Source organism: Haliotis cracherodii, unplaced genomic scaffold, assembly GCF_022045235.1.
Source record: "Haliotis cracherodii isolate W230 unplaced genomic scaffold, xgHalCrac1.p SCAF_13, whole genome shotgun sequence".
In the NCBI taxonomy this organism is placed as follows: domain Eukaryota; kingdom Metazoa; phylum Mollusca; class Gastropoda; order Lepetellida; family Haliotidae; genus Haliotis; species Haliotis cracherodii.
In genome coordinates this window covers 12,575,414-12,594,725 of record NW_027266268.1, presented here as the reverse complement: position 1 = coordinate 12,594,725, position 19,312 = coordinate 12,575,414, and the positions used below count along the sequence as shown (strand labels likewise).

Genomic DNA, 19,312 nt, shown 5'->3' with positions numbered 1-19,312 from the left:
GCATCGGATGTTTTATGACTACTGTGTTGTAATTAGTATTTCAATGTGAAAACAAATAAACATTAGATCTTTTCTTTGATTTGTGTTTTTAACATTGGTTTGTCACAGGTAAATTATGTTTCCTTATTATTCTCAAACGATTTTGTCAAAATGTGCCAACATGTTGACAGCAAAATTTGTTTTCGTAAAATGTGATTGTTTAGAACGTTTTGAAGGTAACCTATCCCAGCTAATCAAATATGTTCGTTTGACTAAAGTTTGAAATCACTTACAATCACAAGTAGTGCAGTATTTGTTCACAGCGATTTAATACTAACATGTTCGGATGGGGGTATGGGTTTGGGGGCATCTGTGTGCATTATTCCAAAACACGTGTGTGGATTCAATAAACCTCAATTCACACACATACACACATACGAAACTGACATTAGGACGAAATCGCGGCTAAAAAACAAATGGACTTCTGAAAGTGCACTTCGCCCCTTTTCTCGCCTGGATTCACCCGTCCTTTGTTTGATCGGAAAGGTTTTGTGCATAGATGGATGGCAACGTCCACGATGAGTTCGAGAATCTCGGCCAGGGTGAGGAGGGAGTAGCCCAGCCACAGTCCAGCCTGTCCGCCGACATCCGACAACAGACTCCTCCACTGGAACACAGACACACTTTGTCAGATGGGTGCATCTCTTCAAAATACATTTGGAAAATAACATTTCAGATTAATTTTCGACACTCGTTGGTCTCGCACTTTTCAGGATTTCTATACGCGTAATCATAATTTATGGTTTAACACAAGCAACATGTATATATTTCTTATGTTCAGCAATCATAAAGACATGTGTGCGTATTCCTTGAGAAAATATATCCTACTGCTCCATTCTCGCCAAAACAGCCGAGGAAAATGTTACTATGTTTCTTGGTTGTTTAACGCCTCACTCAGCAATATTCATGATGCGTGATGGCGGTCTGTAAATAATCGTGTCTGGACCAGACAATCCAGTGATTGACGCTCATGATATCAGTCACTGGATTGTTTGGTCCAGACTCGATACTTTACAGACCGCCGTCATATAGATGGAATATTGCTGAGTGCGGCGTTTAAACGACAAACAAACTAACAAACAGTGTTTGACATCATGAGCATCAATCTACGCAACTGGGATACGATGACATGCATCAACCAAGTCAACGAGCCAGACCAAAAGATCTCGTTGGTCGCCTTTTAGGACAAGCACAATCGCCTTTCACAACACGCATCGGTTGCTAGGGATCAATTCTAACTCGGATCATCACGGGTATGTTACTATGTGGTAGCAGTGTACTGAGGTCTTGAACCGTTGATCACACTATCACTTACACATGTAGTATGTTACTATCTGGTAGCAGTGTGTGACCTGGTGTATATTGTGTGACATCGTATCCTGATGTCATAAACCGTTGATCACACTATCACTTACACATGTAGTATGTTACTATGTGGTAGGAGTGTGTGACCTGGTGTATATTGTGTGACATCGTATCCAGAGGTCATGAGCCGTTGATCACACTGTCACTTACACATGTAGTATGTTACTATATATGTGGTAGCACTGTGTGACCTGGTGTAAATTGTGTGACATCGTATCCTGAGGTCATAAACCGTTGATCACACTATCACTTACACATGTAGTATGTTACTATGTGGTAGCAGTGTGGGACCTGGTATATATTGTGTGACGTCGTATCCTGAGGTCATGAACCGTTGATTACACTATCGCCTACACATTTGGTATGTTACTATGTGGTAGCAGTGTGTGACCTGGTGTATATTGTGTGACGTCGTATCCTGAGGTCATGAACCGTTGATCACACTATCACCTACACATTTGGTATGTTACTATGCGGTAGCAGTGTGTGACCTGGTGTATATTGTGTGACATCGTATCCTGAGGTCATTAACCGTTGATTACACTATCACTTACACATGTAGTATTGTCAACGTGCATGTTGACGGGGAATTAGCTCTTGGGGGGAATAAAGGACAAAATCGACATCACTGTCCCGGAACGCTCTATGCACAACATGTAAACAATAAACAACAATTGCACAATGAGCGGAATACCTGCTCTGACAACACAAACACAGCAATGAGCAGACTTTCCAGCTCAGGCGTACAAGAGGTGAGCGGAGCTCCAGCTCACCTCAGGGCGTTTCCTACGAGCAGCATATCCTGCTCGAGGTCGTCCCTATGCCAGCACTCGGATTACCAAGCCTGACTAACACCCTAGTAACTGTGTAATGGTAGCACATATATAGTAATGAACAACAATGGACAGACAAAGAGACAACGACGTTGCTTTGGACATATGGGCGTGATTAACAAACACAGTTCATGGGATGATCAATTAGGGCAATAAATGCCATACTATAAAAAGCAGTAGTTAAAGGGAAGTGATATGGTAGTCCAGGCTGACTGACAGTCAAAATACAATGAAATGTTGGTGAGGATTAACAACGGGGATTAGCGCCTAAAACGTAATGACAATTAAGTTATGGAGACATGGCTACAGGGTAAATTGCCCTTGAAGTCAAATGTACTGCAGACAATGGTAGTCATAAATCAGTCGCTATGACAGTATGTTACTATGTGGTAGCAGTGTGTGACCTGGTGTATATTGTGTGACATCGTATCCTGAGGTCATTAACCGTTGATTACACTATCACTTACACATGTAGTATGTTACTATGTGGTAGCAGTGTGGGACCTGATGTAAATTGTGTGACATCGTATCCTGAGGTCATGAACTGTTGATCACACTATCACCTACACATTTGGTATGTTACTCTGTGGTAGCGGTGTGTGACCTGGTGTAAATTGTGTGACATCGTATCCTGAGGTCATGAACCGTTGATCACACTATCACTTACACATGTAGTATGTTACTATGTGGTAGCAGTGTGACATCGTATCCTGAGGCCATGAAACGTTGATCACACTATCACCTACACCCAGTGTATTTTTCACTGGTGGTCGTGATGTAGCCTGCATATGAGGCTGAACATTTTACTTACTCCAAATCTACATAATCTATCATATGATATGATCTTACTCATTCACTCACTCTACTCACGTCATATGCCGGCTTTGTCTGTATCTTCTGATAGTTTAGTTGCTTGTAGAACACGTTCAATCTCATCATGTTTCTCCTACATAAACAGACGCATGTTATAATAGTAAGTATGTACATGTACATGTATTTATTTAAAGGAGACCATCGAGAGACGCGCAAAGGCTGGAAGACCCAAAGTAACACGTGGCCTATATACGTCACACTAAAGTTCCATTTCAGCAATTGGCACCAATGTAAGAACTACCAGTTACATACGTGTAGAAGAGCCAGTGACGCTAAGAATAGAACGATAATTTAAGTCTCGATGACTATCTTTACGGTCCACTGAAATGAGTGACGCAATTTTGTCATGAATAAAAAAACTCAGGTGAACACTCAACTTGCCTTTGCATGGGTTTGTGACGGGTGCCACTTATGGGGCGGGATACGCACGCCTTGTCGCAAACACATAACATATTCACTATTTGAAAGTGATTCATCAATGCTCATGATATATTCGTACCTTACAATCGACTCTGCTTTTGGCAAGTATGTCAATTGAATAGGGAAAGGTTTTTGTCTCTGTTGTTTACAGTATACGAGAGTTGAGTGACTCGTAGAGAGTGTTGTTCCATCCCTGCCTCAAGTTCCTTTTCCTGTTTTCATTTGTTTCTATCCAGATACTTCACGTGCTCCAACTTACTTTTCCTTGTTCACATTTTTGAAACATTTTAATATATAATTCAAGACTCATCAAATATTCAAATGTTTTAGCCACTTGCCTACCAGTCTACCATTGTCATTCTTTTGGGGTGTCACAAAAACCTTACCTTATATATTATTTTCCCTTTTATTAAGGTACGCGTTTCCTGTACCCCGCGGACAGATAAGGCACAAATTTCATATAACCTGCTGGGAAACTCCGAACAAAATATTCCAACTTTTTATTTCTGTCTATGCTGAAATTATTGCGTGTACCTTTCGTTCTTACGGATGGCAGATGATACAAAAATGTTGGCTTTTCGTCACTATTCCTGCACTTAACTCTCACCTGACCCTTGACTCTTAACCCTAACACTGACCCTGACCCTAGTCTTGACCCTGATCCTAACCCTGGCTAACCGTGACTTAAATCCTGACAATGAGATTTGATTTAACATATATAACGCACCTGAAAAAGTTATCTTTTTCATCTGCAGAAGTATTCTTGTTGATAGGTGGTGCACGCTGCCTTTTCGTGAAGCCTTTGATGAAGGTATCTACAAGGCTGGAAAGATGACTACTAGCTGGCCACATGGCTGTGGAGATCTCCAACTGATGAGACTCATCTCTGAATCAAGCAATAGTCGTATAATATTCTGCAACATGCTTTCGACATTTTAAGATCATGTGTTGTCTCGAAACACAGTTATGTTGTTGAGAACTTATTAGTTATTCCATAATGAGCAATCGCTGGGCTGAATATATTTAACATTATGTGATATCACACATCACATAGTAAGGTTGTTGAATATATTCAACATAATGTGATATCACACATCACAAAGTAAGGTTGTTGAATATATTTAACATAATGTGATATCACACATCACATAGTAAGGTTGTTGAATATATTCAACATAATGTGATATAACACAGCACATAGTAAGGTTTTGTTTGTTTGGTCGTGTTTAACGCCGCACTCAGCAATATTCCAGCTAACAAATTATGACGGCGATCTGTAAATGATCGAGTCTGGAACAGACAATCCAGTGATTCACATCATGAGCATCGATCCCCGCAACTGTCGTCTGACAGTACTCAATACCCAGAAGACAAGATTCTACACAGGCGACAACAGACAGTACTCAATACCCAGAAGACAAGATTCTACACAGACAGTACACAATACCCAGAAGACAAGATTCTACACAGGCGACAACAGACAGTACTCAATACCCAGAAGACAAGATTCTACACAGACGACAACTGTCGTCTGACAGTACACAATACCAAGAAGACAAGATTCTACACAGGCGACAACAGACAGAACTCAATACCCAGAAGACAAGATTCTACACAGACAGTACTCAATACCCAGAAGACAAGATTCCATACAGACAGTACACAATACCCAGAAGACAAGATTCTACACAGGCGACAACAGACAGTACTCAATACCCAGAAGACAAGATTCTACACAGACAGTACACAATACCCAGAAGACAAGATTCCACACAGGCAACAACAGACAGAACTCAATACCCAGAAGACAAGATTCCATACAGACAGTACACAATACCCAGAAGACAAGATTCTACACAGGCGACAACAGACAGTACTCAATACCCAGAAGACAAGATTCTACACAGGCGACAACAGACAGTACGCAATACCCAGAAGACATTCTACACAGAAGACATTCTACTATGGGCCTGTGGCCTTATAGTTATATATGAATAAACTGATTGATTGATTGACACACTCCATACCAAGAAGATATTCTACAGAGGCGACAACAGACAGAAGACAAGATTCCACACAGGCGACAGCAGACAGAACTCAATACCCAGAAGACAAGATTCCATACAGACAATACACAATACCCAGAAGACAAGATTCCACACAGGCGACAACAGACAGAACTCAATACCCAGAAGACAAGATTCCATACAGACAGTACATAATACCCAGAAGACAAGATTCTACACAGGCGACAACAGACAGTACTCAATACCCAGAAGACAAGATTCTACACATGCGACAACAGACAGTACGCAATACCTAGAAGACATTCTACACAGAAGACATTCTACTATGGGCCTGTGGCCTTACAGTTATATATGAATAAACTGATTGATTGATTGACAGTACTCAATACCAAGAAGATATTCTACAGAGGCGACAACAGACAGAAGACAAGATTCCAGACAGGCGACAGCAGACAGAACTCAATACCCAGAAGACAAGATTCCATACAGACAATACACAATACCCAGAAGACAAGATTCTACACAGGCGACAACAGACAATACTCAATACCCAGAAGACAAGATTTTACACAGACGACAACAGACAATACTCAATACCCAGAAGACATTCTACACAGACGACAACAGACAGTACTCAACACCCAGAAGACATTCTACACAGAAGACAACAGATAGTACTCAATATCCAGAAGATAAGATTCCACACAGACGACAACAGACAGAACTCAATATCAAGAAAATGAGATTCTACACAGACAACAGACAGTACTCAATACCCAGAAGACAATGTTCTAAACAGACGACAACAGACAGTACTCAATACTCAGAAGACAAGATTCTTCACAGACGACAACAGACAGTACTCAATACCCAGAAGACAAGATTCTACACAGACGACAACAGACAGTACTCAAAACCCAGAAGACAAGGCTCTACACAGACAGTACTCAATACCCAGAAGACAAGATTCTTCACAGACGACAATAGAAGAAAACAGACAGAAGTAGACAGAAGACAGCAGATTCTACACAAAAGGCATCAGCAAGTACGCCGAAGAGAGCAGACAGTACTCAATCTACTGAAGACAACATGTAGAAAATAGAAGCTGGTGCACAGTGCCATTAGATTGTTCGCAGTTGAGAGCAGAAGGTAAACAGAAGACAGCAGAATTCACATTGACAGTTAATCAGCAGACAGAGAAAAAGTGCGGTGAAATGGGGTTAAAGACAGAACATTACAGATAGACGACACACAGTACACATTGCATTGCAGGCTGAAGACGGAAGAGAGCAGACAATGAAAAGAGGACAATACATAGCAAACGGTATATGTCAGGCAATATACGGTGCAAATGAGACAATAGGCGGTAGACAGTGGACAGTACACAGTTCATTGTAGACATCATACGGTAAACAGAAGACATAGCAGACAGTAGACGTACACAGTGGATAGTATTCAGTATATACAGGTTACACACAACCAAATGTTTTCCCATAGACTTCTATAGTAACGTTATAGCTTTTTAAAAAATAACTAGGCATTCAACAGCCATTACATTTACATATGTGCACAGTCTGGCCTTAAAGCTGCAATAAAAACACAAATTTTGGCTAGGTTACCCAGCTCCTTTTCCGAGTACAGGAAGCTGAACACACCAACCCCAGTTCCGCACCAAATATCACGTGCTTGAAAATATCTGTGCTTACATAAAGCACAAGTCATCTTGTTCAAAAAGTCAGCACCAAATATTGAAAAATATGGGCAGTTTTAATTACTGGATGGATGTGCATTTAAAAGACATAAAAATCTTACACAATATCATCCAATCACAGCCTGCATATGTCTCTTGATCTGTACTGAAGGCTGTTCTGATTTAGTGTTGTAGAACCTAGAAGACGTTATACGGTAAACAACACACAGTATGCAGTATGCAGAAGAGCAGCAGCAGACAAAACATAGACGACGGTACACAGCAGATAGTAGACAGAAGAGGGTACACAGTACATAACAGACAGTTGGCGGAAGAGAGTTGACTATACCCAGTGCATAGCAGACGTAGACGACAGACAGTACATATCAAATATCAAATATGCGGCAGGCGGTAGACAGTGAAGACAGTATACAGTGTACAGTGCATAGTAGACGGTAGATAGAACACAGCAGACAGTCCATATCAGACGGTAGACAGTACACATTACATAGCAGACGGTAGACAGTAGATGTGTGATGTACACAGGAAACAGCAGTCAGCAGCTACATTGATCACGACAACGTACTTGCAGTTTGGGTCACAGCTGTCTGGACAAAACATCTGGTTATTTTCTAGCTTATTCGACACCGCTGATGCACACGCCGCTGGAATACAACTCCGGCAATCAGCATGTATGTGTAGGAAATGTGGAGACAGACACATACAGATTAACGTTCTCGCATTTCGCACATTCTACATTTCTAACCAAAGGTCTTCATTCCACTATATAATGTCTCGCCGTGTACAATGTGTCGTCTACAAGACAGGCTGCTTTCTCAAAGAAAATCCCAGCCTCTCCGAATATAAAATGGTCGGTCTCCAAACAATATTTTCATCCGAAATCAGTACCACTGTAATTAAGGACCCGCACCAATGTCTATTCGGACTTAGTTAACGAGCATAGCAAAGGGCAACTGGAATAGGTTGATATAAAGTTAATATATCCAGACTCTGTCGTGACGACTTGAGCGGCAATTTCACAAACGAATCTGTGTAACACAAACGTAAAGCAATATACAATATTCACTCAATAGTTGGTTGTTTTGCGAGGTAGCTTAAAAAGATGTTGTACTGCAGGTGTGCGCCAAGCGACTATTCCATTGTGACGCTTAGGCCACGTGTTACTCTTGGTCTTCGAGCCTTAGAGTATAACTCGATGACCATCTTTAAGCCTAATCATATCCGCACATGTACATCAGGGGAATCCATAACGTTCTTAAACTTCGAGAATATCGCGTGTATGCCAATGTGATGTTTAATTCACTCCCCATTCAAAAAGCCGAAGGTCACACCTAAGACTCCTGTTCTATTACCCACAAAGATACAATACGTGAAACTAATTATTAGTTTCTCCATCGATATAATACTTAAATACAGTTGTTTACTATCGTGCGGCGTAAAACAACACCCACCCAGTGAGGAGGACACTTCCAGTTTACACCAATAACGTTATTTGCTAACGTACCTTTCGTCTCGTCTTGAAGGTTACAAAACACGACTGTGTTTGTGATGCTAGAGTTGATGATGCTAAGGTATGATGAACGATGGTTTTTGAATGATAAACGTATAAATGTTAGTACTTACTATAGTTATCTGGGTGTTCTGTTTTCAAATAGATTGTCTTGGACTAAATGCATTGATACTCTCAAGATAAAAGCCAATAAGGCTTTGTTTGCCATTAAACAATTGCAATTTCACTTTGTAAATATGCCAGTTAATATTTTATTTAAATTGTTTGATATTAAGATAAAGCCCATTCTTCTTTATGGTGCTGAGATCTGGGGCTGCAAAGGTAGTCAAATTGTCGAAACTTTTCATACTAAGTTTTGTAAATTTGTTTTAGGAGTTGGTAAATATGTATCAAGTACGGCAATATTAGCTGAATGTGGAAGAAATGGTTTGCATGTGGATTATCATATGAAGTGTGTTAAATACTGGTGTAAACTGATTAGAATGAATGATGAAAGATATCCCCGACAGTGTTATTTGTTAATGAAGAAGCTGGATGAATGTGGTAGAATTACTTGGGCAACTCATGTTAAATATTTACTCGACATATATGGATTTGGTAATGTGTGGTACGAACAGAATATTGGTGATGTTTAGTGTTTCTTGCAGCTGTTTAGACAACGTTTGTTGGATTGCAACAAACAGAGTATACAGATGAAAATTTATGAGTCTCGTAAATTAAGGTATTATTCACACGTCAAGATATTATTGGATATGGAATATTATGTTACAGCTTTCAGAAATAGAGACCATAGACGTATGATGTGCCTGTTGCGATTAAGTGAATTGCCTATACGGAGTAATCTGGGCAGAAGAGAGGATATTGATTCTTCACAACGCTTTTGTCGGCTATGTAACAATGGTTGTATTGAGGACGAAGTCCATTTTGTGTTTGTCTGCCCGTTTTACGCAACATTAAGACAAAAGTATATTCCTGTAAGCTTCTATAACAATCCATGTATTAAGACTTTTAGTAATCTCTTAAATAGCAAAAATGACTGTATACTCAGAAATGTAGCTAAGTATGTGAAGGAAGCCCTATTATTACGTACCAAGTCCTAATATTCTACCCTTAAGATTGTTTGCAATGTAAATTGTCTCAATTGTATATTACTATATATAACTGAAATGTACATGGGCCTATGGCCTCCCACACATGAATAAACACACGTATCACACGTATTGTGGTCGCAGGGATAGAGGTTGTTACAGCAGCGTCTGTTACACGTCTTCTTGCACGTCTACTTCGAAGTAACCACAAGTTACATATCCCCATAGCAACCGGATCAGTCAGCTTTCAGTCTACGTTATAACCTCATTACTTTAAAGTAATAATAATAACAATAACAATAATAATGATGATGATGATAATAACAACAATAATAATGATAATGAGTTTGATTGGCAGATGTAGCCTTTGGTGCTGCTTTCTAACAAGCAAATGCCAGCGAGGCGAACCAAGGATAATATTCAGGTTACTCTAGGATTCGAACCAGTGATCAGCGGATCCTTACATCACTTATAAGAACTCATCTCTGCACCAAGATAACCCTACCAATGCCTGCTTAGCAATCACTTATTACCGGAACGTGTTGCTTGACATATGCAAGGTAATCAAATGTTTCATGAATTCAGTCAAAGATTATTTTGTTAACTGTTTTGTAATTTAATGTCAACGCCCCCACCTGATCACTGTAGGTGAAGTTAGGAACCTGGGTGGTGAATATGTTGGGCGGTTCTTCTACCCCCGATCCATAGCCCTTGCAGTTACCGTAGGGGGCCGAAACACGCTCCGTGGTTGCCTGACAACATGTAAGGTTGTTTGAGGGTGAGACAAATCAGATAATAATAAGAATTGTATGACATTTGGTTTAACCGGTTCGTGTTCAATATATATTTTATTTGTTGGGGAATATGCCGCGTTAAGTAATATTCCAGTCTTTTTATGAAAACAAAGGCCTACAAAACGCCGAAAATAAGATGTGATGATTTTTCTCTACTTCTTGAATTTATATGTCCACTTCGAAAGTCATCCAGTTTACATTCCTGATGCGTTTATGTTTCGGAGGTGGGTCCATGACGCAGAGATGACAGGTATCGTCTGCCCGTCAATGTAGGTCAAGGGAATTCCCTTATGACGTCACGGGAAAACACCCGACTCTTTCTATCTTCGACAGAAGAGAGCTCCCTGTCTTAGCCGCGACAGCTGTCGTAGCTGGGACACTGCTACGATAGGTTTAAGACAGCTTCAGGATTCAGGAATGGCTCTTATGGCAGTGGTAATTTTTGTCGTAAGTCGCTAAGATTTGTTTTAGCTAGGACAGCTTCGTGAATATGCCGCCTGGTTATTTGACAAGCCAACTCTCTAACCACTGGGCTATCCGACCGCCCCAGTGAGATATAGGACAGACGATATGTTGCACTACTGTGTTCAGTAAACCCCGGAGGCATCAGAATATCGTGCTAACATACAGTGACACATCAAGTGTTCCCGATACTGTCGAGAGAGTGTACATCTCATGAAGGCCTCTGTCCAGTTCATCCTAACACTACAATTATCCTCACCTTCGTGACGCCGACGGATGTGGCAAACCCGGGGCTTATGTCGAACCCCTCGTCCTCCGGGAATGGCATGGTATTGTGGTTGTGGACGACCACCTTGAAGTCCACGCCACTGCCAAGGCTGGAGATATACTCCACCTCCTCAACGTATAGCATCAGAGCCAGCCCAGGTGGAACACACATAGCTTTGACACAGACAACCCAAGACAGACAGCAGCAGAGAGAGACAGTTTCAGACAGACAGCATTAAAACACAGACCTGTGGCAAAACATATATTATCAGTCACAGACAGCATCAGAGACGGACCCGCGGGGACACAAACAGTATCAAATACAGGTCTGCGAGACCAGGAACAGCATCAGAGACCTGCGGGGTACCGACAATATCAGAGGGAAACTTGTGGAGACAGCCCCGCGGGAACACTAACAGTATCGAAGACAGGACTGCGAGGACACAGACAACAACAGTCAGACCTGTGGGATCAAAGACAACATCAGAGACTGACCTCCGGGCACACATACAGCATAAGGGACAGACCTGCGGGCACACATGCAACATCAGAGACAGACCTGCGGGGACACAGACAGCATCAGAGACAGACCTGCGGAGACACAGATAACATCAGAGACAGACCTGCGGGCACACATGCAACATCAGAGACAGACCTGCGGGGACACAGACAACATCAGAGACAGACCTGCGGGGACACAGGCAACATCAGAGACAGACCTGCGGGCACACATGCAACATCAGAGACAGACCTGCGGGGACACAGACAACATCAGAGACAGACCTGCGGGCACACAGACAACATCAGGGACACAGCTGCGGGGACACAGACAACGTCAGAGACAGACCTGCGGGGACACAGACAACATCAGAGACAGACCTGCTTGGACACAGACAACATCAGAGACAGACCTGCGGGGACACACCTGCGGGGACACAGGCAACATCAGAGACAGACCTGCGGGGACACAGACAACATCAGAGACAGACCTGCGGGCACACATGCAACATCAGAGACAGACCTGCAGGGACACTGACAACATCAGAGACAGACCTGCGAGGACACAGACAACATCAGAGACAGTCATGCGGGCACACAGACAACATCAGAGACAGACCTGCGGGGACACAGGCATCATCAGAGACAGACCTGCGGGGACACAGACAACATCAGAGACAGACCTGCGGGGACACAGGCAACATCAGAGACAGACCTGCAGGGACACAGACAACATCAGAGACAGACCTGCGGGCACACATGCAACATCAGAGACAAACCTGCGGGGACACAGACAACATCAGAGACAGACCTGCGGGGACACAGGCATCATCAGAGACAGACCTGCGGGGACACAGACAACATCAGAGACAGACATGCGGGGACACAGGCAACATCAGAGACAGACCTGCGGGCACACATGCAACATCAGAGACAAACCTGCGGGGACACAGGCAACATCAGAGACAGACCTGCGGGGACACAGGCAACATCAGAGACAGACCTGCGGGGACACGGGCATCATCAGAAACAGACCTGCGGCGACACAGGCAACATAAGAAACAGACCTGCGGGCACACATGCAACATAAGAGACAGACCTGCGGGGACACAGACAACATCAGAGACAGACCTGCGGGCACACAGACAACATCAAAGACAGACCTGCGGGGACACAGGCATCATCAGAGACAGACCTGCGGGCACACATACAACATCAGAGACAGACCTGCGGGGACACAGACAACATAAGAGACAGACCTGTGGGGACACAGACAACATCAGAGACAGACCTGCGGGGACACAGACAACATCAGGGACACACCTGCGGGGACACAGACAACATCAGAGACAGACCTGCGGGGACACAGACAACATCAGAGACAGACCTGCGGGCACATATGCAACATCAGAGACAAACCTGCGGGGACACAGACGACATCAGAGACAGACCTGCGGGGACACAGACAACATCAGAGACAGACATGCGGGCACACAGACAACATCACGGACACACCTGCGGGGACACTGACAACATCAGAGACAGACCTGCGGGGACACAGACAACATCAGAGACAGACCTGCGGGGACACAGACAACATCAGAGACAGACCTGCGGGCACACAGACAACATCAGGGACAGACCTGCGGAGACACAGACAACATAAGAGACAGACCTGCGGGGACACAGACAACATCAGAGACAGACCTGCGGGGACACAGAAAACATCAGAGACTGACCTGTGGCCACACATACAACATCAGAGACAAATTGTGCAAAAGTTGAACATTGGATACATAAAGTGTGACAGTTTGTACCGTACAACGGCCCCGTCTTGCTGATAAAGGTGAAGGCTTCGTCTTTTGGGATGAAGGTGTAGCAGTTGCCGTTCATGAGTTGTAGAAGTGGGTGAAGTTGCTGTAATTTCATGTTAAAATTATTATTCTCTTTAGCTTTAAGCCATTGTGTTATCAATTAATTCATATTTATTCACACTCAGTTATAATGTTAAACTGATTCGTACATTAAGTTCACTTCCCCGCTCTCTATGAATCCATCTATCCATCCATCTACCCATACGTCATCCATTCATCATCCCTCTCTCTCCCTCTCGCTTTCCCTCTCCCCCTTCTCTCTCTCTCCCTCGCCATTCGAACTCTCTCCTTCCACCTCTCTCCCTCCATCTATCTCTCCCCTCCCCTTCCTCTCTCTCTCTCTCTCTCTCTCTCTCTCTCTCTCTCTCTCATTCGTCTTACCTAGGTGTGCAAACTTTTCCTTGAAAGGAGCAATTCAACAGCATATCTTTGATCTGATGGCCGATTTGGACTTTCAATGCCTTCTTCGTTGTTGCCATTACTTTCTGGAAGTCGATGGCTGTCCGGTAGTCGCTGTCGTAGGCATCGAATGAGATTGAGGAATTCCCCTAGTCTGGGAAGCCTTCATCCCTTGTACGTGCACTGTTGTTCTGTGAACAGATGCTGGCCACAGATAACTTAGAAAGCCAAAAGAAGATTACCGGTGTCTGCTATGCTGACTTGGTTCATCGCCTGAGAGATTCTATCAAAGAAAAGCGGCGAGGAATACCTCTTTCTAACACTTCTTGACTTGAAAGGCTGCTGTGCGACAATGCTGATTCGAAGCGCTTCCTCACCCTCCATTTTCGCCAGACCTGACACCAAGTGATTTCAACCTGTTTCCTAAACTGAAAGAACACCTTCGTGGAAAGTACTATGACGATGACCTCAAAGCTGCCGTGAATGGGTTTTTCAGGGTGGCTTCGGAAAACTTCTTCCTGACTGGTATTGAACAACTATCGACATGAGAAGTGTATTAAAAACTCTTTGACCAGCCCTCGTACACACACACTCACACAAATACTTATACACTCATATACACACTCACTCACTCTCAGACACACACTCATTCACACACACATTCATGCACCCGTGAAGAGCCGGGTTAGAATAGGTTTTCAGCAACCGATGCTTGCCGTAAAATGTGACTGTGATTGTGAAAGGCGACTAACGGGATCGGGCGGTCAGGCTCGCTGACTTGGTTTGAAGCATCGATCCAGACCCGATTATTTACAGACCGTCGTCATATAGCTGGAATATTGCTGAGTGCGGCGTAAAACAACAAACCAGCCAACCAATCATATACACGCTCACATGCACATACACAGACACACACCTTGTCACACACACATACCTACCTACACACACACACACACACACACACACACACGCACACACATACACATTCATCCTTTTTTAAGCTTGGACACAATTGTTAAAATGAAGCAAGGCATCAACTGCTTTAATTGCACACTGCACTTTATGTGCATTTAGCAGACAGTTTTCAAAAAGTGTTTTGACTTTATAATTCATGCATGGGTTGTCAGCGTTAGGTTGGGTTAGTCATGTGATACACAGCCATTGTGAAAACAACCATACTGGAATCATTGTCTTTACATCTTGATGTAATAAAAACAATGTTTTTAGATATTGTTTGCTCTTCACAGTCAGAGTATGAGTTACTATGCGAGTGTGTACTCCGTATACTGTTATGATTAGACGTGAGAGAGTGAGTATGGTTTTACACCGCTTTTAGCTATATTCCAGCAATGTCACGGCGGGGGACACCAGAAATGAGCTTCACACATTGTACCCATGTCGGGAATCGAACCCGGGTTTTCGGGGTGACGAGCGAACGCTTTAACCACTAGGCTACCCGACCGCCCCTATGCTTTTTAGCGATGTCATATGATTATGGAAAATGTTTTGTAGCATTGATAATAAACATATGAAAATATCAGTTTCCTTTGCATGATATCCCCCTTGGAATATGTGAATTGTATATCTACCTAAGAATATGATGGGTTCAAAGACGATCAAAGACAGAAAATCAAAACCAGTCGGACAATACTTAATATGGTGAAAAAACATTTCCAGGATCATAAGCACTGGAAACTCTACTGAATGCAAAGTCCATATCATAAGCATGTGTGAATCAATATCATATGATGAGTATGATAGGCGCACATTCATGCCTATTTATCTTTCAATATTCCAAATTGAATATCCGGGCATCAAGTATCCGACATGAAAACTAAATATTCATGCATGTAACTTAAATAATTCTTAATAGTTATTATGCAGTTCCACCGACAGCAAATACCACTTGCAGACCACATGCAGGGCAACAACGCATGCAACGAGTACATACATAACAATAAATGTAATTTGAAATGTTCTTTCTGTAAATTTTGACAAATGTGTCTGTGTAAGAAAATGTTTCTTTAAGTAATCCCTAAAGATATCTTGTTCTACATCATTGGACAGCATCACTTCTCATGAAATCTCTTTCTGTATAAACAATTCGATCTTCAAGAACACTAACATGTGCGTTTGTCTGGTGATATATGACGGCGACCTGTATATAATCAAGTGAGAACCAAACAACCCAGTGATTGATATTATGAGCAACATCCTTCTCCTTCGGGGTATTATGACACACTGCCAACCACGTCACCGTCTCTGGCCGCCCGATTAGCACCTCTGACAAGCATGGGTTGTTGGGGACATATTCTGACCCGGAACTACACGACTTATACCACAATAATTTCATTCATTCAGATAACCAAACGACACAAAGATTCAGAAAACGCCAACCTAAGCAATATGAGAAATTAAAATTCAAGTCATTCAGATTTTTCTCTAACGACAGAGCATTTCACTGCTGCAAGCCATATATTTAGTCTTGGGTTCTTTTAACGAGCTATATATTAATCAAGAAAAGTTGCGTGTGTGTTTTGTGGAGAAAGAACTATTCGGCCCACGAAAAGCATGACAGCATAAAGACAGCAAAGAGTTGATGGATCGTCTAAACATCTGTTTTGGGTAAAATAAAACACAAGAGATGAAACCAGAGACCATATAATCTATTATATTGTCTCTGATGAAACGTAAGAAAAATTAGGTCACTCACCAGCTCCGGTTAACACCGCCAGAACCCAAAATGTTCTGAAAAAAACGTTTTTCCGATAAACCTTGATATCCCATGCATGCTCGTGTTTTCCGCGAAGTAATTGATGAGGGAAGGAACCGATTCATTCCCATTACTGTCCATTTTGTTTCCATGCATTGCGTCACTGTCTCACAAGTCCTCGGCCCTCCGAGTTTATAACTAATACCAGTCCTCGCTCAAGCTGAATAAGAAAACATCCTTCTTAATCAGACAGGGTTAATACGGTAGGCCTTCACCCATCCAGTCATGTGGTGTCCTGCTGTGTGAGGTTGGACAACACACAATTAATGATTATGTAAGTAACCGAGAACAAATGAAAATCCTGACAAAATAGCAATCATACGACTGTATATCAAGACGTTTCGGCTTAATTAAATAATAATTTACAAATCTTGTAATTGGTAGTCAATTGTCACATGACAGGAACACCAGAAGATCAATGACGCTCGGGATTTGGCCTTCGCGAGTCAAGTTGGCAGTCAGTCAGAACATCTTTCCTGTACAAAACGAAGGCCCGTCAATAATTCCTTTCTTCTCTGGGTGCACGTTGATATATTTGAATCAATACAACAGAAGAAAGAATGACTTAACTTCCTTCGTCATGCAAAACAAGCGGAAACAAATCCAAGCATAAAGTTTTCATGTTAACGGTAGCTGTTGTTATTAATCACAGTTGTTGCAGACGGGCCTTTCAATATTAAACACTTGAACATCTTAAAAGCATAACGACAACTGTATTGTTTTTAAGTAATGTCCTTGATTTATAACAGGAACTGATGTATTCACATGTTACATGACATTTGTGACGTCATTCTATTTAAAACGTTCCATTAGTTTTCTGGAATGGACAGTTGGTTATATCCATACACGCGTGTCGGTTGTTTCTGTGGATCGCACGCAGCGGATTACAAGACACTGAGTCTTGTGCAAAAGCTCTACTAATCCAATTACACGTAACGTTAGTCACTTATTATGCTCGAAACCACTGATCTGCTCCTACTGCTGACCATTGAAGAGTTCTGGGCCCCGTTCCTCAAAGCCATCGTAGCACTACGATTGCCTCAAGTCTATGTTTAAGTATGGGAGTTACGATCGTCTTAGCGTTACGATCGCTTTGTGGAACGGGGCCCTGCACCTGACTACTTAACAGCCCGTACCTGACCACTGACCACACAAGACCTAACCCACCGATACGGATGACTAAGCTATCAGAGCCTTAAGTGACAGTAGTACAGTATAGACCATTGACTGCATGTGACTAGGCTACCTTGGCCTGTGGGTGAGGGTACAGTGTAGACCATAGACTGCATGTCACTAGGCTACCTTGGCCTGTAGGTGAGAGTAGAGTGTAGACCATAGACTGCATGTCACTAGGCTACCTAGGCCTGTAGTGAGAGTACAGTGTAGACCATGGACTGCATGTCACTAGGCTACCTTGGCCTGTGGGTGAGAGTACAGTGTAGACCATAGACTGCATGTCACTAGGCTACCTTGGCCTGTAGGTGAGAGTACAGTGTAGACCATGGACTGCATGTCACTAGACTACGCAGGCATGTAGGCGGGGGTACAGTGTAGACCAAAGACTGCATGAAACTAGACTACCTAGGTCTGTAGGTGAGTGTACAGTGTAGACCATAGACTGCATGTGACTAGACTACCCAGGCATGCAGGTGAGGGTACAGTGTAGACCATAGACTGCATGTCACTAGACTACCTAGGCCTGTGGGTGGGGGTACACTTTAGACCATAGACTGCATGTCACTAGACTACCCAGACCAATTGGTATGAGTACAGTGTAGGCCATGGAATGCATGTCACAAGACTACCCAGGTCTATAGGTGAGAGTACAGTGTAGACCATAGACTGCATGTCACTAGGCTGCCTCGGCCTGAGGGTGAGAGTACAGTGTAGACCATGGACTGCATGTCACTAGGCTACCTTGGCCTGTAGGTGAGAGTACAGTGTAGACCATGGACTGCATGTCACTAGAGTACCCAGGCCTGTGGGTGAGAGTACAGTGTGGACAATAGACTGCATGTCACTAGACTACCCAGGCCCGTGGGTGAGAGTACAGTGTGGACAATAGACTGCATGTCACTAGACTACCCAGGCATGTAGGCGAGGGTACAGTGTAGACCAAAGACTGCATGAAACTAGACTACCTAGGCCTGTAGGTGAGTGTACAGTGTAGACCATAGACTGCATGTGACTAGACTACCCAGGCATGCAGGTGAGGGTACAGTGTAGACCATAGACTGCATGTCACTAGACTACCTAGGCCTGTGGGTGGGGGTACACTTTAGACCATAGACTGCATGTCACTAGACTACCCAGACCAATTGGTATGAGTACAGTGTAGGCCATGGAATGCATGTCACAAGACTACCCAGGTCTATAGGT

The 19,312-nt window shown here is 43.0% G+C and overlaps 1 pseudogene; it reads right to left on the bottom strand.

Annotated features, from left to right (window-relative positions):
- Positions 1-427: 427 nt before the first annotated feature.
- LOC139459474 (epithelial sodium channel subunit beta-like) lies at positions 428-17,955 on the bottom strand (annotated as a pseudogene).
- Between the last annotated feature and the right edge of the window lie 1,357 nt (positions 17,956-19,312).